Source organism: Pinus tabuliformis, chromosome J (genome assembly GCF_031772625.1).
Source record: "Pinus tabuliformis cultivar Carrire ecotype Pingquan chromosome J, CPIR1, whole genome shotgun sequence".
Lineage (NCBI taxonomy): Eukaryota > Viridiplantae > Streptophyta > Pinopsida > Pinales > Pinaceae > Pinus > Pinus tabuliformis.
Window position 1 is genome coordinate 1,574,603,365 of NC_142295.1, and position 22,142 is coordinate 1,574,625,506.

Sequence of the window (22,142 nt, forward strand, 5' to 3'; positions counted from 1 at the left end):
GTTTGGGGACGGAAGTGTAGACCGTGCCAACTGCCAAAAAACACTGTTTTAACATATGCATGCAAGTATTGATGTAATGTTTTCGATTGAAGAATTGTCCATGCGATTATATCTTGAGTAATGACTCTTTGGTTCAACATCATGCACGAATTCCCTTCAACTTACATTGTTGTTCTTTGATTCCTAATAAAACAGTTAGAATAGGTTGGTGAACTTTCGTTTACATGCAAGATAAGGGTGATTTGTTTCATTTACACTGCGCAACACCACTTCATCGTGTTCTTATCCTTCTGAACCGTGCCTAAGCCACCTACTCATCCTCTGTTCAGCTCATTTGCCCTCCAACCCTTCTATTATCCACGTTGCCTCAACTTTTCGGCCTTCCATTGCCTCTACCCTTCTATCGACCAACCAGCTCTATCCACTCTCTCTCCATCTCATCTCTCTATCCATAGGTCATCACAAGCTCCTCTTTCATCTTACCTATCCACCCATATAGCTCCTTCACTCCTCCATCACCCAAAACTCTGCCTGCAGAACATCCTGTAGAAGTTAGCAGACTTCCTGTAGAAATCCCGAGTTTCCTGTAGGATCCCCTGCAGACATCCTGTAGAAGCCTGCAAACATGGTTGCCAAGCACCTGAACGTTGTGGACTTCTGTGGAATGATGTGAGGGATCCCCTAGAACCTCTCAGAGTCCTCCTGACCATTCCCAAGCCTTCCCCCCCTTTGAACTACCCCTGCACAGTCAAGACCCAGTAAGAAGCACAATCATAATAACTCCACCCACTTGAGAAAAAATACAAAAACACGTTCTCTTCAGTGGAAGTAGTTTAAATTCATGCATCTCATCTCATTGGAAGTAATGGCATCATTTCTAGAAGTTGCATTCCCACCATTACATCATAAGGATTAAGCTAGTCAGATTAGGGTTTACTAAGGTTTCCATGTTTGGTTGGCTTTCAGTTCATTCTTGCAAAGTAGGTTAATTTCCTTTGAGATAGCCTTCGTTCATCATTTAGAAAGCTTCTTCTGAGAACATATAGAAGTTGGCTTGAGCCCTAGCGTACTTGTGCCAGCTGACCAAGTGACAGCTGCGACAAGAGCTAGTACTTGTGCATACAGCACCGTCGCTTCCAAGTTTGTTACGAACTACCGGGTTGATAAAATTAGAGAAGGAAGCTCCAGGAGTTGTAGCATTATTGCTACAATACTGGAGCCCACCAGTATGCATGCAGGTTGTCCTCATTGAAGTAGTGTACATACATTTTGACATATGATTTTTGAGATTGCAGTTCATTTTGGTTATTTCTACAATGTTCTGAGTTTAGCTCTGTGTACTGGTTACAGTGATCTGATTGTTCCAGTTGATTGGTTGAATTTTGATTAAGTGTCGGTTGATTTGGTTTTGAGTGAATGGTTGATTCAGTTGTATCAGAAATTGATGATTGAGTGATTCAAGTTTGTCAAAGGTTTTAGTGATTGTTTAATTCAATTGTGTCAGAAGTTTCAATGATTGGTTGATTTAGAAATAGATGATTGGGTTTCAGTTATGTCAGAGATTGATGATTGGGTTTCAGTAATTGATTAATTTTGATGTGTCAGAGATAAATGACAGTATTATAGTGATGAGTTACAGTGTTATTTTTGATATTGAGCTTAAGTGTTGATAATGGGACCAAGTTGAAAATTTGATGAAACATGGCCTACAATTTATGATGTGTTGAAGCGGTTGGATCCAATCTGAAAATTTGATGGAACGTGGTCCATGGAGGATGCTGAGGGTTGGACCCTTCAGTGAGGAAGTTGAAGCTTCTTGCTAGTAGTAGCTGGTGATTACATCAGGGGGTTATAGCTCCCTTCCAGTAGTAGCTAGAGAATGAGTGAAGGTTGTAGCCTTCTGCAGGTTGGTGCTTGCGTACTAGTACAAGTTTATGCCAATACAAGAACCATGGGGTTGTAACTCCCTTCCAGTAGAAGTTGGAGAACGAGTGAACATTGTAGCCTTCTATAGGTGGGTGACTGCTTGCTAGTATGAGTCTGCGCCAGTAAAAGATTGTAAACAACTTTTTCTTTATATTAAAAAGAAGACATAGATGAAAACAGTAGGTGGTTTTCTCCCACATTGGGTTTCCACCTTAAATCTTGGTGTTCATGTGTGTTTCTTATGTGTGATGGTTTATTTGTTATAGCACATGGTTATTGTTTATCTAATGTTTAATAAAGTACTGATGCACTAGTTGAAGACAAACATATGATGAATTAACTGAATCATAAATTCACTGGATATATGTTAATTTTCTTAAGAACAATCACGTACACACGGAGGTTCCTTTCAGTAAAGTTGTGTATACAAATTTGAATATGAAATGTAAAAAGTTATAGATTTGAAAATACTGATTCACCCACCCCCCCTCTCAGTATTTTTACCAACATTTGGTATCAAAGTGGGTCCTTTGGTAGAAGCTTGATCCCTTGAAGGAGATCCCTTGTAACAATGGGAAAGAAGCAAAAGAAGAAAGCACCTCAAAAGAATAATACATCTCAAAGGAACAGTGACATCAGGAGAGGCGATTTGCTATTAGGTGGAAGAAATTATTCAGATTCAGAATCACTTCAGATTGAAGATGACCAAGAAAAAGAATTATTACATACTAATTTGTGGTCATCTAGTGATACATTTCTCTGTTCATGCAATATTGGAGGTAATGAATGTGACAGGGAAACAATTGAATTTGATCTTATGGGTGAAATCGAAAGAAATATAATAGAGGAAAAGGTTAAAAGGCTCACAAATATAATTAGAGATCAATAAGATCTATTTGACAAAATGGATTGTACCTACAAAGAAAAGGTTACCCGGTTAAAAATTCAGTTGGAGGAAGGAAACAAAATAAGGAAATAGTACAACGAAAAGGAATATCAATGCCAAAGGCTGCAGGATAAAGTGACATCATTAAGAAATCAAGTGAATGAAAATGACACCACAACCAAGGAACTTATAGAAAGAACCAGTTACTACCAAGGTCTTGAAGCTGAATTCATCTCTCTAAAAGAGGATCTTGAAAATTCAAATAATTAGAATGAAGAACTACTTCAAGTATTTGAAGAACAAGAAAACGAGATTCTCAAATTAAGAAAATAAGTGGAATAAGAAAGAAAAGTTGACAAAATCATGAAGAAGTAGTATCTGAAAAAGGAAGAGCAATATTAGGTTGAAGTAAATATCCTAAAAGGTATATTAGAAGAAAAGGATAAACTTTTACGATTTCAAGATAATACTAAGATTTTGGATAATATTCTTAGTAGTCAAAGGTCTCCTGGCATAAAAACTGGTCTTGGTTTTCATGAAACTGTTAAAGGTGAATCTAGCTCACAAACTGAGGCAAGGAATTCTAATGCAAAATCTAAAATGCTCAACATGGAAATAAGAAGTCAACCCCATCAACAACCAAGGAAATACAGTCTTCAAAGAAAATCATTTACTCTTAGCTATAGAAGTTTTAATTAATTATTTCCTCTGATCAATAATGTTGAATGTTTTATATTTCATAATTTTGGATATGTTGCAGCCAGATGTAGAAGTAGGATGTTTCCAGCTAATAACCATCTCACAGAAAGATCATAAGCCTTCAGGTACTTTAAGGGATATTGTTTTTCTTGAAATATGTTTGGTCACAAAGCCATTAATTGCTATAGAAGGAATATGAAACATATAACATGTTATCCTGAGCAAGTCTATGGATCGCCATAGACAATATGGTAAGAAATCAAATAAGCACATCTATATCAGAAAACCTGAAAAAGATGAATCCACCAATAAGCAAGAAAAGGAAGATCAGATAAGGTGTGGTCTTGATTTCTAATCATTCAAAGACGAAGATGAATGTTCTCATCACATGACTGGATGCAAGAGTAAAATGGAGTCTCTGATGAAGAACCATCATGATAATGATATTCTTGGAATTGATGTTTCAATAAAAGTTCTAGGACTAGGTACAGTTAGAACAGATTCAGGGGGAACTGAAAGTATGAAATTTCAGTGTTCAAATTTTCATACGCAGATGTTATGAAGTCTATTCGCGTATATACGTGAGTTCAAAACTACACAGTCGCATATATGTTGGTTTGATGAAGAAGGAGTGGGACTGACTCGGAAAAAGGGTCTGATATGGTTCAGAAAATTATCAATTCTCTTTTATGTTTTGATGGTTGATGATTACAATATGTGGATGTTACTTATAATTTCTTTTCACCCTCATAAGTTGTTGATGACTTGATGTATAACTGGTTGATGATGATGCCTTGATTATTCTCACTGATATATGCAATAATCAGATCTGACAGTGAACAATTGGCATAGGTTTTGGGGGAGAATATGATATCCTTCTAATAATGCATTATTGGCATTATATTTAGAAGCATTTGGTACATAATGATTCTTATCAATGGTGAGGATGCTTATTTTGTTGAAGTGTTTAAATGATGCATGATGCTATGCTGCGGTCATGAATTTCCTATGATGAAATCACAGATGATACCCTGCTTGAGCCACTTAGTTGTTTTAATGTTTCTGATTAGATTTGTGGATGACTCTTTTGATGATGCATATAGTTATGTTTCTTACATGGTGATATTCATAAGTTCTGTTAGCGCTTGGAATTCACCTAAGCTGAGATAAACAAACTCTCAAGGCTACATCAAACCATTTCACCTCGTAGCTAGCCCTACGAGGTATGAGAAGGCTCTCTCGGGTCAGATTCGATAGATCTTTCAATATGATTAGGCTGACCAATTAATAATAAAGATTTTAGGCTAGTAAATTGATAAGGGGGTTGATTTAATGATTTGTGGGGGTTTTAGTGGCAATTGGTGGAAGTGCAATTCAAAGTGCGGGGATTGAGCACAGTTTTCACAGGGGGATCTAAGGGGCAAGGTAGGAATGAGTGCTGATGTCTTAATATGAGATGGATGATCAGAGATGATAGAGGAGAAGCTAAAGAGGGAAAACACACAATTCGAATCCTCTCTAGACAGTAGAAAACATTAAAATTGAACAAACTAAAAAGCTGAGCATGTCAAAACATGAGTTCAAACTTTACCACTTCATCTGTCCAATTTAGAAGCATAAGAGAGATGTGAAACACATAAACAAACTTACAAGAACATGTAGAGAACACACCATCAACAATCAGATCCGCAAGAATCCTCAAAGATGTCTGTAAAACCCTGGCTTTCCTTGCCTTCAATTGCAGAAATAGATGCACAATATACAATAAAGCTTCCTTACACAAGAGTCCAACGATCAAAATGAGAAGGAGAGAGCATAATATAGACCATCTAGACCATCTAACTTCTTTCCCCACCTCTAGGGGTCGAGCTCAGCTTCCTAGGAGCAGTTTGAACTAATTCTAAACTAAGAACTAGAAAATAGGCAGCCCAACAACTTGCCTCTATTACTTAGCTAACTCATCCATGCATTAATTTTTCACTTTTTACATCATGGAAGCTTCTAGAAGGGTAAAGAAAGATAAAATCTACCAAAGTGCCATGAAAATATTACATTTATCCTTCATCTACAAGTAAAAATAGTCAACCATAGTCAAAACAATGTTTTTTGACCAAAAATGTGAATTCTGGCAAATCTGGAAGTTCTGGTCGCGCCCCTGGAAGTTCTGGTCGCTCCCCTTCACAGCTGTTTTTGAGTGGGTTCCACTGGTCCAAATCAGGTGCACGATGGCGCATTGGAAAGCTTGGCATGTCTACTTTCCATCCCAAGTAGAATTTCTGAATTTGGTGTTGATTTGACCCCTCAAAAACCATTTCTCCCAAGGTCACTTTCTGCAACTCAAAAAGTGGGCAGAAAGTCATTTTTTTGATGTATTTTGAGCTTTTGGAGGCTCAAAACTCAAAACCAGGCTTCTCCCAAGCATTGGTAATTTTTATTTTTGCATGCCCTTTCCAAAAATGCCAAGTTTGCAAAATTCCGAGCAGCCCTTCAAACTGGTCTCACCCGGGGTGAGACCAGTTATTGGGAAAAACCTGTAATTTTCACAAAAAATTCACAAATGACAAAATTTTCTCCAAATTTCTTGAAATTTGGGCTGGGAGTCCCCAATCAAGTACCATGCTCAGTCAAAGAGGCTTTGACCAAAATTTGGAGTGGATCGGGCGTTTTCCTTCGTTTTTGTACTTTGGCCAACCATCCTTGGAACACCTTCGTTCTCGCCGGTATTTTTGACATTTTTCTCAAACCATGACACTTGTGTAAAAAGTGAAGGAGGTTTTTCTTCCTTGGTATGTTGTGGACAAAAACCTCTCTCAGTTTTGAAAAATTCATCTTTGATTGCTTAGAAACAGCTTTTGAGTGCAACTTGTCCCGATGTGTGAAACAAGGGATTTTGTCGAAATGAAGCGGAATGAAGGGGACAGAAGGCTTCTAAATTCTTGGGGAAATTTTTGGGAGTGGAGAGGGATGTTAGGAAGCAGGGGAAAGTGGAGTCTCAGAGATTGAGCGAGGGGAAGGGGTTCAAAAGGGCAAAACACAGGCCCAACCTAGAAAATTGCCAGGTTGTAGCTAGAAACTAGGGTTTGTGCAAAAATGAGGAATTTGGGGGATCTGAGTGTTGGGAAGTGTTAGATAAGGTACATTAAGGATAGGGGAAGGTGTATGAACATCAGGAAACAAGTTTTGCCGATGATTTGGCCGCCCAAGAGAAATTAGCTTTCAAAACCCTAGGAGAGGGAAATGAGCTTTCCTAGGCACAACTGAAGCATGAACATGGTGTAAAATGACCCATTAGACACTGACATGACGATGACAAACCTCTGAATGATGATAGGCTCAGCTGAATGATGACATGGACTGACATTTGGGCAAACCCTAGACCTAATGGCTAGTGACCAAATTTTGCTTGAAGACTCACTGAAATGACAAAATTTGACCTTGACACTTCAAAATCACTATGTAAGAGCACATTTGATCACTGGAGGAAGGCTGTAAAGACTGACACTAACATTGGCTCCAATGGGGATGGTAGCTCCTTGGAGGTGCCAAGAACCTCAGACCTCTGGGAGAGCAGACCAGTGCTTGCAACCATTGGGCGATGGAGTCATTATTTCGGCAAACAACACAAGACTTTGACTCATTTATTGAATGAAAACTTGACTGAAAACTAACTGAAACCGACTCGATGGCAAACTGAAAGAACTTGAAAAACTCACTCAACAGACCAAACACAAATGACTCATGACAAAACAAGACTTTACAAAGCTTTTTGAAGGGCAGCAGTCCATCAAGATTTGAAATCATGATGACAACCACCTGTGTTTCTTACAAGACAATATACATCAAACTATATCATAATGCCAATGCAACCAATCAAGAAGATGGCTTCTTGACTGATTCTTTCTATGAGATCTCATGATCAACAATACAAACCTATCACTGGGCATCCAAAGACATAGCTGACCATGATCTCCTTCATCACTGAACACTGCAATAAACACTATCACTGCTGGCTGCAACAAACTTGCTAGAGGATCGTGAAAAACATAAAGATTTGCCACTGCCACCTCCTGCTGAAAGAACAAGGTGTCTTTTGTTTCAAATTCTGATCTGCTTTCCTCATGTGCTACGGTGAAAGTATGCTCATGGGCTTCAAAAAACTCCGAACAAATGGATGAGCAGATCTCTTCTTGGAATAACATTTCAACACATGAGACATATGAAGAATCTGAATGGAAATCCTGCATGCTATGATCTTCTATGGTGTGAATGTGTTGTAGGTCATCTTCATATGATATCACAACCAAATTATCTAGTTCCTTATTACATCCTTCAATCATAAGGAAAGAAACTTCAGCTGATTCTTGAAGTGCACAAATGACATTTCTATCATCTACCACAAATTCATCCAAAGGAACTGTTTCACTTACTTGAATGAAGATGTCATCTTGCTTTTCATGAACTGACTGAATTACCTCCTCATGCAGGCTTTGCATGCTGTCTTCTTCTGTGGGCAGATCTGAAATGAGCTCTTCTCTTTCACCATCTTCAGCCATATAACAAATTTCAACCTGCTGATCTATAAAGCTGCTTACAAGACTGTCATCCTTTTCAGAAGAGGAAGAAGGTCCACCATCATCTTCTTGACCATGTGTGCACTGCAAATCTGCATTAACTTGAGCTGGAGCAAGACCTCTCAAGAGCTGATCTATCTCCTCTTCGGACAAAGGAGATAATGCCTTTTGTTTTCTTCTGCTCAAACAGTGATTGTCTTCATTGATTTCAAGTGAAGGAGTATACAAATTATCCTCATACTGCTGATCCATTTCATGCAATTTCTGTTGATTGTCAAGAGGCGAAATTTTTTCATTTTCCACCATACTAAGATCTTGGTCTTGCTGCAAATTTTCATGATCGTCTCTATGGGAATCCTCTAGGTTCTCTTCATGTTGCTGAAATGGATTCTCATACAAAGCCTCCATGATCTCAACATCCATAAAATTATCATCTTCATAATACTTCTCAAGGCTTTCAATAAAATTATGTACATGGCTACAACAGTTCTGAACGAAAATCAAAGATGGATATGATTCTTTATACTTTTCAAAGAACACGGTATGAAAATCCCTTAAACAATAAATTGAAGCAGATGGCAAACTTTCATACCAGAATCGGGCTTCATCTTCCAGAGTAGCCATAAACATTTTCATCAGACAGTCCTCAGGAAAATTGATCTTTAACTTGCGAACATGCATATGAAATCTAATCAAATGTAAAGCAGCGTCCTTCTTACCATCAGCGTTAAATGTGGGCAGATTCCTTGACCAATCTACCTTGGGCATCTTATTCGGAAAACCTGGAATGTGATCTCGGCTCAAGGGAGCATATCTTCTTGCAATCTGATCCATCTTGAGAAATCTCAAAGCTACTGATCTCTCTGCAGTGAAGTCACCATGAAGCACAGGTTGCTGGATTCTTCAGTGAAAGGAGTCGCCAGTGAATGATTTCAGCCTTTCAAGTGTCTGATCGTTGTCCACTATCAACAATCAGATCTGAACTTGATATATGTACTGGGGTAAAGTGTCAATGAAGTGAGGGTTTCAAAAGCTCACGGAGATTGACTGAAGCAGCGTTTATCTACTAATGCTGATGTAAAACAAGAGCGTTTTCGAAGGCTTCTGGCGTAACTTCAGGCTCCGTCTAAGACTTATGAAACAAACACATCAACCCACAAACAAGTTTGTTCTCCCCAGTATGGTCGCCAATATGTTAGCGCTTGGAATTCACCTAGGCTGAGATAGACAAACTCTCAAGGCTACATCAAACCATTTCACCTCGTAGCTAGCCCTACGAGGTATGAGAAGGCTCTCTCAGGTCAGATTCGATAGATCTTTCAATATGATTAGGCTGACCAATTAATAATAAAGATTTTAGGCTAGTAAATTGATAAGGGGGTTGATTTAATGATTTGTGGGGGTTTTGGTGGCAATTGGTGGAAGTGCAATTCAAAGTGCGGGGATTGAGCACAGTTTTCACAGGGGGATCTAAGGGGCAAGGTAGGAATGAGTGCTGATGTCTTAATATGAGATGGATGATTAGAGATGATAGAGGAGAAGCTAAAGAGGGCAAACACACAATTCGAATCCTCTCTAGACAGTAGAAAACATTAAAATTGAACAAACTAAAAAGCTGAGCATGTCAAAACATGAGTTCAAACTTTACCACTTCATCTGTCCAATTTAGAAGCATAAGAGAGATGTGAAACACATAAACAAACTTACAAGAACATGTAGAGAACACACCATCAACAATCAGATCCAAAAGAATCCTCAAAGATGTCTGTAAAACCCTGGCTTTCCTTGCCTTCAATTGCAGAAATAGATGCACAATATACAATAAAGCTTCCTTACACAAGAGTCCAACCATGAAAATGAGAAGGAGATAGCATAATATAGACCATCTAGACCATCTAACTTCTTTCCCCACCTCTAGGGGTCGAGATCAGCTTCCTAGGAGCAGTTTGAACTAATTCTAAACTAAGAACTAGAAAATAGGCAGCCCAACAACTTGCCTCTATTACTTAGCTAACTCATCCATGCATTAATTTTTCACTTTTTACATCATGGAAGCTTCTAGAAGGGTAAAGAAAGATAAAATCTACCAAAGTGCCATGAAAATATTACATTTATCCTTCATCTACAAGTAAAAACAGTCAACCATAGTCAAAACAGTGTTTTTTGACCAAAAATGTGAATTCTGGCAAATCTGGAAGTTCTGGTCGCGCCCCTTCACAGCTGTTTTTGAGTGGGTTCCACTGGTCCAAATCAGGTGCAAGATGGCTCATTGGAAAGCTTTGCCTGTCTACTTTCCATCCCAAGTGGAATTTCTGAATTTGGTGTTGATTTGACCCCTCAAAAACCATTTCTCCCAAGGTCACTTTCTGCAACTCAAAAAGTGGGCAGAAAGTCATTTTTTTGATGTATTTTGAGCTTTTGGAGGCTCAAAACTCAAAACCAGGCTTCTCTCAAGCATTGGTAATTTTTATTTTTGCATGCCCTTTCCAAAAATGCCAAGTTTGCAAAATTCCGAGCAGCCCTTCAAACTGGTCTCACCCGGGGTGAGACCAGTTCTTGGGAAAAACCTGTAATTTTCACAAAAAATTCACAAATGACAAAATTTTCTCCAAATTTCTTGAAATTTGGGCTGGGAGTCCCCAATCAAGTACCATGCTCATTCAAAGAGGCTTTGACCAAAATTTGGAGTGGATCGGGCGTTTTCCTTCGTTTTTGTACTTTGGCCAACCATCCTTGGAACACCTTCGTTCTCGCCGGTATTTTTGACATTTTTCTCAAACCATGACACCTGTGTAAAAAGTGAAGGAGGTTTTTCTTCCTTGGCATGTTGTGGACAAAAAACTCTCTCAGTTTTGAAAAATTCATCTTTGATTGCTCAGAAACAGCTTTTGAGTGCAACTTGTCCCGATGTGTGAAACAAGGGATTTTGTCGAAATGAAGCGGAATGAAGGGGACAGAAGGCTTCTAAATTCTTGGGGAAATTTTTGGGAGTGGGGAGGGATGTTAGGAAGCAGGGGAAAGTGGAATCTCAGAGATTGAGCAAGGGGAAGGGGTTCAAAAGGGCAAAACACAGGCCCAACCTAGAAAATTGCCAGGTTGTAGCTAGAAACTAGGGTTTGTGCAAAAATGAGGAATTTGGGGGATCTGAGTGTTGGGAAGTGTTAGATAAGGTACATTAAGGATAGGGGAAGGTGTATGAACATCAGGAAACAAGTTTTGCCGATGATTTGGCCGCCCAAGAGAAATTAGCTTTCAAAACCCTAGGAGAGGGAAATGAGCTTTCCTAGGCACAACTGAAGCATGAACATGGTGTAAAATGACCCATTAGACACTGACATGACGATGACAAACCTCTGAATGATGATAGGCTCAGCTGAATGATGACATGGACTGACATTTGGGCAAACCCTAGACCTAATGGCTAGTGACCAAATTTTGCTTGAAGACTCATTGAAATGACAAAATTTGACCTTGACACTTCAAAATCACTATGTAAGAGCACATTTGATCACTGGAGGAAGGCTGTAAAGACTGACACTAACAAGTTCAAGGAGAATAAAAAAATATTGAGTACACATCTTCATTATTTGATGATGTTAAGTGTCACTCACTTTTGTTATGCTACTGCCATCATGCCTTCAAAGATGCATGAATTTCATATGGTAAAGTTATGGATGAGGATTCCTATACGTATTCATTCCACCAGGAAAGGAAAAACTGGGTAGGCATGCTATGAATCCTATACCTTTGTTTCTAAACTCTTTACCCACCCGCCAGAACTAGATATTGACAGGAAACCCTATATCATGAAGTCTTCCTAGGAGGCCCATGTCTATAGATAGGTAGGTAGATAAATTATAGCTTGATTGATCATACTTTAAGCTTCTAAATATGATAGCGTGATGGAGTTGGTTTGGTGAGATAAAGAAGTGGATGAAATCAAGTTCTTGGCTCTCACATGGTTGAGGATTATTGGGCTTTATGGTATCAAGAAAGTTTGACAAAATGAATGTGAGCTCATGGTTTGCATTGACAAGCTAGATACATATTTCTATATCTGTGTTGGATACATGAATGATTACTTAAGTTGCATATTGGTAATATTGTTGGTTGGCCAAGAGAATGGTGTTATTGCAGGTTTCATGATGACGTAACTATTTGAAGACATGGTTATTTGGAGACATGGCTTAATTAGTCACATAATGATGATGACTTCTTACTTTATGATGATAGGTTTGATACTCACATATGTTGATTATCATGGTTGATACTTATCAGATGTGGGATGTTAGAAAACTCCCTAGTGATGATACATGGTTGATATGTAAAGGGTTCTTGTGGGAAGATCATGCAGTTCTTGCTACGATGATGATGTTATGGTCATGGATGATGACTATGGTGGTTTCACACACATATGATATGATGTGAATGGATTTTGTATCACTGCTTGGAGATATGGCATATGCTTAGTTGATTCATGGAAGGCTATAGATAAAGGATTTTTCTAACAAAGAAAAATAGAAAGTTAGTCTTGATAAGGTCAAGAGGATGAGTTGATATCTATATGAAGAAACTTAGTCACATGTTGATGATATTAAAGTTACATTGTCTTATCTTGTGAATTGATGATGGACACATACAAGTTGTTACTCTTGATGCTGCTGACAGATGTTTATGGTGCAAATCATATATGGTGTATGATAGTTGCTAATAATTATCATGATCTTGTTTAGGTCATTGTTCTTTGTTACAATGTCATACATATCATTTGATGAAATGGTCATGTAAAGATATATGATGTAATAATTGTCATATTCAGTCATGTATGCACTTTTGAGATCATGTCAAATATGTAACCCCACTTGGTTGAGTGGTTGATTCAAATATGTATCCCCACTTGGTTGGGTGACTGATGTATGTATGAGTCATTGGTGATAGGAAGGTCATACTCACATAGTTGATTTATAGAGTCATGTTATTCTTTTGAAAAATATTTCTACAGACTCTGCATGTGCTCAAGGGGAGCATGGATAGTATAGTGTATCTCTACATGTACTAAGGGGGATAATATCTTGGTCCGCCCTTTTCCCTCGATGTCAAACGGGGAGAGTATCTTGGTGTTGTTTGATGTATCTAACAGGTTCTACAGCTTGAATTAATCAACACCAATATGGTTGCCATCAATTCCAAAGGGGGGGATTGTTGGCATTATGATGCATGTGTTGTCCTTGATGGCAACTCACTTGTAACAGAACAAGTATATGGTAACTAGATGAATCTACAGGTCAAGTCAGAGGTGACAGAATGATGGAACAAAATAATGGGTCAAAGGTTTACAGATTAGAAGAAGAAGCTTGATACGAGAAATTGTTGGCATTATGTATTAGGTGTTGTCCTTGATGGAAACCTACCTAATTAGTTTTCCTTGATGATAACCTATTTGATGAATGGAATACTTGATAAAGGTATAAACAAGATGTGACAAAATGCATGGAAGTTGTGTTTAAAAATGTGACAAAATGCAAGGTGGTTCAAAGGAGTCAATTCAGAAATGATAAAGTGATGCATGATGGAAAATGGTATTGTAATATGTCAATTCTGAGGTAATAGAGTAATGGCACAGAAGAAGAAGATGATTGGATAAAGGATTACAGATCAGAGTTAAGAAATTGAGGAAAGAGAATGTTTTAAGTTGTATACGCAGTTTAAACTAGTTCAGGTCGTGTATACATGCGGGTACACAGAATAAAAGACGCAACTTCACAGAAGGAAAATCACATATGGGATGGAAAATTAAGGTTAAATAATACCAAGGGTCCATACCATGGTATTAGCCCACAATATTGAGTGGAATAATGGTTACATGATCCCATCTAAGAATACCATAGGTTCTAAGTGTTCTTTGGGTGCATGGTATTGACAAAGGATCTAAGTATTGGTGGGCTCCAGTATTGCAGCAATAATGCTGCAACTCCTGGGACTCCCTTCTTTACTTTTATCAACCTGGTAGTTCGTAACAAACTTGGAAGCGACGGTGCTGTATGCACAAGTACTAGCTCTTGCCGCAGCTGTCACTTGGTCAGCTGGCACAAGTCCGCTAGGGGCTTAAGCCAACTTATATGAGCTCTTAGAAGAAGCTTTTTAATTGATGGATGGAATCTAACTCAAAGGAAGCTGATCGACTTGCAGAAAGAAACTGAAAGCCAAAAAGTAACACAAACCCTAATTCTACCAGCTAGTCCTACTGATGCAAAGGAGAGAATGCAAACTATTGAAAGAGATGCCATTACTTTTATGAAGGTAAAATGCATGTGTCTAGGCTACCTCTATATGAAGAAAACATCTTTTTGTATTTTTGAATAAGTTATCAGAATTATCATGCATGTGTTTTTAACTGGCTTTTTGCTGTGCAGGGGTGGATCAAGGAGGAGAAATGCTTGGAAAAGGTTGGGAAGGTTCAGAGAGGGTCTAAGGAGTCCCTAACACTCTTCCGGAGAGTTTCACAAAGTTTGGCTATCAAGAAACCTCATTTGTGAGCTTCTACAGGAAGTCTGCAGGGGTTCTACAGGATGTTTCAGGAATTTCTACAGGATGTTTTAAAATTGGATTTCGGAGGATGGGTGAGTGAGGGAAGATGCATGAATGGATAGGGAGGTAGGGTAGGGGCCTGAAATGACCTAGGGACTGATGGATGGAGTGGTGAGAGGGTGTGGAAGGCTGACTTGGCTTAAAAAAGGCTAAGACAATGGAGCAGCAAGAAGGTAGGGTTACGTGGGCAAAAGAATAGTTGTGAGACGAGGAACCTAACTGGGAGATGGAGTAGCTGGCCTGGACGAAGTTTAGGTGGATGAGGGAGTGGTGGAGATGCCCTGCATGGTGTACACTTAACCGAATCAACCAAGTCCTGCACACAATCGAAATCTTAGCTAATATATTCTAACTGTCAATGAAACAAATGAACAACAACTTTATTTATAAAGATAACCATGTACAACACTTAAGCAAAGAAACATTTCAAAGGTCTGAATGCATAACTAACTTCTACAAATGAAAACATTACACCAAGGATTGCATGGTCAAGAAAACTAGTGTTTTTGTTGGGGCAACACTGTTTCTGCAATTCCAGCCCCTGATCCAATAAGGAAGAGGTGAAACTGAGAGTGTTGTCAACCTTTTCTTGGAGCTTTATCTGTTATTATCCTACTAATCTATTCTACACATCTGAAGCAATTATATTTATCACCAGTCACCTATTTAACCACACAACTAAATCTGCTCAACAGAAACACATTTCAAATGCATAAAAGGAAAATCACGATGCATAAAGAAAAGATAACAATACAAAGAAGGAGGCCCTAGGCTCTCAGGTTGGGCCCAACCCCGAGAGTTATGGCTCCTATAGAAAACTCTGAGTTGATATCAAATCGGACTGCTTCTCATTATCAAAACATAATCATAAGTCAAGAGTTATGCCAAAAATGGCTACAAGAGAACAAAATGAAGCTAGCAGCACTGTAGTGCAAAGTATGCAAGAGTTTCCAAAAGAATCCCTCACGAAGGCTAAGGCCTTAACATTTATACACCACGAGGCCCTAGCTGGCCTCCTAAATCTATGGGACTTGGCTACCCAAACTGTGAGTGAACAACTCCTTCCAAAATCTGCTTGGCTCCCTTCTAGATCCGGTTTTGGTGGCCTTTGGAGCTCGGAGTTGGGGGTGAAGATCTCGAGGGAGGCTATTTAATGCCATAGACAACCCCCCTACGAATCCTCAACCCAAGCTTGGCTGTCGTCTAGCCCATGACTACTCGGTTTTGCTCCAACATATGTCAAAAAACCTGAAATGAGCAGGTGTTAGCCACCTAGGAAGAGTGACTACCCTTATTCATACAAATGACATAAACATACTAAAAAATAATGTATAAGTTATGAAAAATGAAGGATTGAACAAGGATAATTAGGCCAAATGAGCCCAAAATGTTACCAAATTTGGGGCTCATCAAGTATATAAGGAGGAGAAGATCAAAGGGCTAAGTGTGCAAGTGAAAGGTTTTTTCAGGAATACTTCTATTTGAAGTATATTTTGTGTTGTAAGGGCTATGGTTATGATATAGATCTTAAAAATCTTGTGCAACCTTGGATACAATGTTGGATTAGGATCATGATACCTGAAATGACTTATCATTGTATGATATGCTAATGGATAGGCTAGATCTGAGTGCTAACGCATGTTTTATCTCTTAAATACTATGATCTGGGTATATCTTAATTCTTGAAAAGTCGCAAATTTATAAGTCATTATTTGCATATCTATATGCAGGTTCGCCTCAGTGAAGGCGTGTATACATGTAGATTCAACACTTCCAAGTACCGTATGCATAGGAAGGGGTTGTTGTTAAAAAATTACTGATCTATCTGATCAGTGCTGCTATTTTACTGTTGTTTGTCAATGATGTCTTCATTAGATCTGAAGTTAAACTAATTTTATAAGGAAATTGAATCTGGCTGACTGATTGATCGAGTAAGAAGGGTGATCTTTTTTGCTATCTATTTAGAACTCTGTAATATGACAGTAGATCTTCAGAATGTCTTTGATTGGTACTGTTAAGGTCTAACCCTATCCCCTTTATTTATGTAATAAACCCAATAGGGTCAAGTCATAGTCATATTTAGTTAAAGAGTCAATAAAGCCCATATCAATAATTGTAAGTGATTGACCCACATTTAAGAAAGGGACGACAGTTAGTTGCAAACGATCCATAATTAATAAATAAAGTGGTTAACCCATGTTATGCAAAGGACCACTAGTCGTTAGGTTGTTGAAGGTCATCTAACAATAAATAGTCATAGTTAGAAGGGAAATATCATCGAGTCTTATTTTGTAATCGAGCTCTGCTCTCCTGGAGGTTTCCCCGTTGAAAAGGCAAGTGAACATTGCTTTTATCTCTAAATAATAAACTACTTGTTGTCTTTCTCATTTTATTCTGTGTTTTGGGTTGTATTTCTTCGCATATTTGGTATTCTGGAATTTATCGCAAGTCAAGAGCATAACAAGTGGTATCATAGCATTTTCCAGGACCGGTGGTACCTCCATTTTTGACATAATTTATTTTAGGCTAGAGACGTGTTCCGACGTCTTTAAACCACAGGATCTGTCGTTGAGCACATAAACTTGCGGATTTGGGGAGGCATGCACACAAGAAATACAAGAGGTGGTCATGCTTGTTGGACTCCCTTGTAACCCTTGTGGGTACCCCTTTGAGTAATAGTGCATGAGACAGAAGCGTGCATGGACTGCACTTCCATGTACCCTCTAGGTATATCGGAAGGCCCCTAGGCTCACCTGAAACTTCGCCTTAGATAAGTTGTCGGTCATCTTGCTGCTATAGTACACTAAGAACAACACTCAGGGATAATACTTGTGTGTACGATAGGGTAGTCAGATAGTACGGCTAAGGGTACGATTGATCCTCCTTAGTTACTGCCCTGCAATATTGGGTCGAGTACTATTGTTAGACCCTTATGTATATTGTGATCTATAACACCTGACACTCCTTTGTGACCATAGTTCCCTCGACTCTCTGAAGATTGCCCATTATATTATTTGCCAGACCAGATCCACAAGTTGGGGTTCTACCACCACACTATGATTCATATCTAGCAGTTGGGGTTCTTTCGCCACCACAATAATCAGATCCACCAATTGGGGTTCTACCACCACAATACAATTCAGATCTAGTAGTTGGGGTTCTGTCACCACCGCAGTCTAACTCACATTCAAAAATTGGGGTTTTGCAGGCAGATCTGACCTTCCGCGCAGTGAGGCCTGTAGCTCCTATAGTCTGAGGCCTTCCCGAGACACTTACAAGAAACTTAGCCCATAAGATTTAGGATGATGAGCTAATCGTAGTGGTACCATTCACTTGTCAACTTCAATTTTCTGGCGGTCTCAAAAATTTTCAAGGTGACGTCAAGTGAACAAGTTCTATGTATGGAAGAAACAAGAGATGAAGTCATGGTTAATGAGAAGATCGAGCGCCTCGAAAAAAGATTGGATTCTTTCTAGGAAGATCTACAGAAAATTACACAATTCATTGACAATGCCACTAAGAGCACACAGGGGTTGCATCGGGAGGCACATAGTATTAATGAACACCTTGAATGAGAATCTACCCATCATATTAACTTCCATGGAAATCACCAACATTCCCACCCTCGGCCACCCAAGCTAGACATGTATAAATGTGATGGCTCTAATCTGGTAGTATGGGTAGCTCAAATGGAACAATATTTCATTCTGAATGATATTTGTGATGATCCAACTAAACTACATGTGGGATCCCTTTACTTGGACCAAGAGAGATGGAAATGGTGGTAGTGGCATGTGAAATGCTATCCCGGCAACATAAATTGGTGAGTGTTCTGAAAATACCTTTGTGACCATTTTGACAGAGAATCTAATTTTTTGGGCCACCTTACTAAGCTCCGACAGATAGGCACAATAAAATACTACATTGCAGCCTTTGATACATTGGCCATCCGAACAGAAGGTCTATGAGATGAATTCTACTTGGAATGTTTCATAAGTGGTCTCAAAGAAGCCATCCAAGCACATGTCCAGATGCACTACCTACCTACATGGATAGACACTTGCACAAAGGTTGTCGAAGTGGAATGTGATTTAGCAGCCCAGTATAATCGTCCAAATTTCATAGACAAGGGGCGCCCCACCCAGGCTTAGGGCCCTACCCAAACACTGAAGGTTCAAAAGGTGTCTCTAGTAGAAATGGCTGAAAGAAGAAAACAAGGATTGTGTTACCACTGTGATCACAAATACTCCCCGGGGCATAAATGGAAGGAACCAAAATTATTTCAAATTGATGTTACTGATCACGGCTCATATGAGGAAGCCCCACACCTTGGGGGACCAGAGGACAAAGTTGAGGAAACCCAACCGGACAATGATCTCACAGCTACGCTAGACAAACCAGTTATGTCACTACATGCTTTGGAGAGCATTTCTGCACCCCAAACTCTCAAAATCAGAGGCTTTCTTAAACATCGCTTGGTAGTAGTATTGATTGATAGTGGCAGAACTCATAACTTTATCCATCAATGAGTCGCCGAAGTTGTTCAAGGTTTTGTAAGAGCAGTCTCTAATTTCCAGGTCCTTATTACTAATGGGGGGACAATGAAATGTGAAGGCAACTACGAAAATAATAAACTTCAAATGGGAGACTACCACCTAAAGGCCGACATGTTTTCGATTAACATGGGTGGTTGTGACATTGTCTTGGGTATTGAATGGCTTCCTCACACTAGGCCCAATCACAATGGATTTCCAGGAGTTATATATGAGCTTTAAGTAGAATTATCACATTCATACACTCCGTGGACTCCAAGCAGGTGCTCCTTCTATCATTAGCTCACATCAAATGGAAAAGTTGTTGAAAAAGGGCCATCATGGAGTCATCACCCCGTTTAATGCCATCTAGGCCATAGAATCCCCTACTCTTCATATTCATCCTGAGATGTAGCAGGTCTTAAACCACCACCAACAAGTCTTAAATCGCCACCAGCAGGTATTTGACAAACCTAAAGAGCTTCCACCCTCTAGAGGGGAACAAGATCATAGCATCACTTTGGTCCTAGGGGCACAATCGTTGAATGTGTGCCCATGTCAATATCCTTTCTTCCAAAAGAATGAAATTGAAAAAATAATCAAGGGACTCCTTGAAGCTAGTGTTATTCATCCTAGCATTAGTCCTCATTCATCACCAGTGGTCATGGTGCTCAAGAAAGATGGGGAATGGTGCCATGTGTCCAGACTTTCGGTCCCTCAACAATCTCACTTTCAAAGACAAATTCCCTATTCTAGTTTTTGATGATCTGCTTGATGAACCACATGGTGCTAAATTCTTTACTAAGCTAGATCTTCGCTCTGGCTATCACCAAACATGCATGAAAGAAGTAGACATTCCCAAGACTGCTTTCCAAAATCATGAAGGCCATTATGAATTCTTGGTCATGCCATTTGGTCTCAGTAATGCCCCATATACTTTTCAAACCCTCATGAGTCACCTGCTGAAACCATATCTCCGAATGTTTGTCCTTATTTTCTTTGATGTCATTCTCGTCTACAACCTGACCTGGGAAAAACATCTTTAGCATGTAGACCTAATCTTGCAACTGCTCTAGAATTTGTTAAATTGACCAAGTGCTCTTTGGTCTGGAAGAATTCAAGTATTTGGGACACATTGTGGGTCGTGAAGGTGTCAGGGTTGATCCCAAAAAGTTACAGGAAATGAAAGATTGGCCCCAACCAAAAACCTTGAAGAGTTTGAGGGGATTCTTGGGTCTCACCAGCTACTATCACAAATTTGTTCGCAATTATGGTCGCATTGCTAGACCCCTCACTAACCTTCTTAAGAAAAATTCATTCCTCTGGACTGATTCATCACACTAGGCATTTGTAGCTCTCAAATAGGCCATGTGTTCCACTCCAATATTGTCACTACCCGACTTCACCAATCCTTTGTGATTGAATGTGATGCTTCAGGTACTGGTATTGGTGTTGTCTTAATGCAAGAAGGTTGAACCTTAGCTTTCACCAATCAATAACTAAGTGGGAAACATCTGGGACAATCTACCTTTGAGAAAGAGATGATGGCCATCTTACATGCAGTAGATACCTGGCGACGCTACTTATTGGGGCGCGTTTCAAAATCCAACAGACCATCAAAGCCTCAAATGTTTTTTGGGGCAACTTATATCCTCGCCACAACAAAATAAATGGCTGGCCAAAATTTTTGGATATGATTATGAGATAATTTACAAGAAAGGGAATGAAAATGTAGTAGCAGATGATTTATCACGCCAATTTGAGGATGAAATCACCCTCCTATCAATCTCTCTCCCATACCAAATTGGATTGAACAAGCCCACAAGGAATGGTTTTCACATCCATCTCTCTCCCAACTCATTAATAACTTGACAAAAGATCCTAATTCCTCAGTTGGCTACTGTTCGAAGGATGAGATTCTTTGCTACAAGGATCAAGTAGTTATATCGCCGACATCCACCCTTAAAACTCACATTTTCACAATGTTGTACTCATCTCCCACGACAGGGCATGCAGGCTTTCAGAAGACTTATGCTCTCACTCATCGTTCTTTCTTTTGGACGGGCATGAAAACTGACATTCTTACTTTTGTAGTTTAATGTGATGTGTGTCAATATCACAAAGGAGAAACAGTCAAGTTACCAAGAACCTTACAACCATTTCTAATCCCTGCCTCTATCTAGATGGATGTTTCTATGGATTTCATTACTGGTCTCCTAGAGTCGAGCAACAAATCAGTTATCATGGTGGTTGTGGAAAAAATTTCTAAATATGCTCATTTTTGCACTCTACCCCACCCATTTACCCCCACTTTGGTGGCTCAAGATTTCATGGACCAGATCTTCAAACTACTCGCATGCCAACTTCCATTGTGTCTGATCGTGACCCAACTTTCACCAAATTTTTTTTGCAAGAAAGTTTCAAGATACAAGGCACATAAATTCAACTAAGTACTTCCTGTTAGCGCTTGAAATTTCACCTCAGGCTGAGAAAGGTAAACCTCAAGGCAACATCAAACCATTTAGCCTCGTAGCTAGCCCTACGGGGCAGGAGAAGGCTCTCTCCGGTCTATCTCGATAAAATCTTCAATAGCTGAGATGAACAATAAGGTAACACTGATATTAGGCTAGTAAACTGATCAAAGAGTTTGATTTGGGGTTTTTTGGGTTTTTGGTGGAAAATTGAGGAGAGTGCAATTTTGGGTGCGGGGATTGGACACAGTTTCTGCAGGGGGTTCTTTGGGGCGAGGTAGGAAACAATATTGATGCCTTTGATTTGAGGTGGATGGTCAGGAATGAAAGGTGAGGAGCTAAAGAGAGCAAACAATAACTTTGAATTCTCTTCAGACAGTAGAAAACATTGAAATTAAACAAACTTAAAAGCAGAGCATGGCAGGCATGAATTCTTACTTTAACACTTCATTTGTTTAATGTGCAGAAA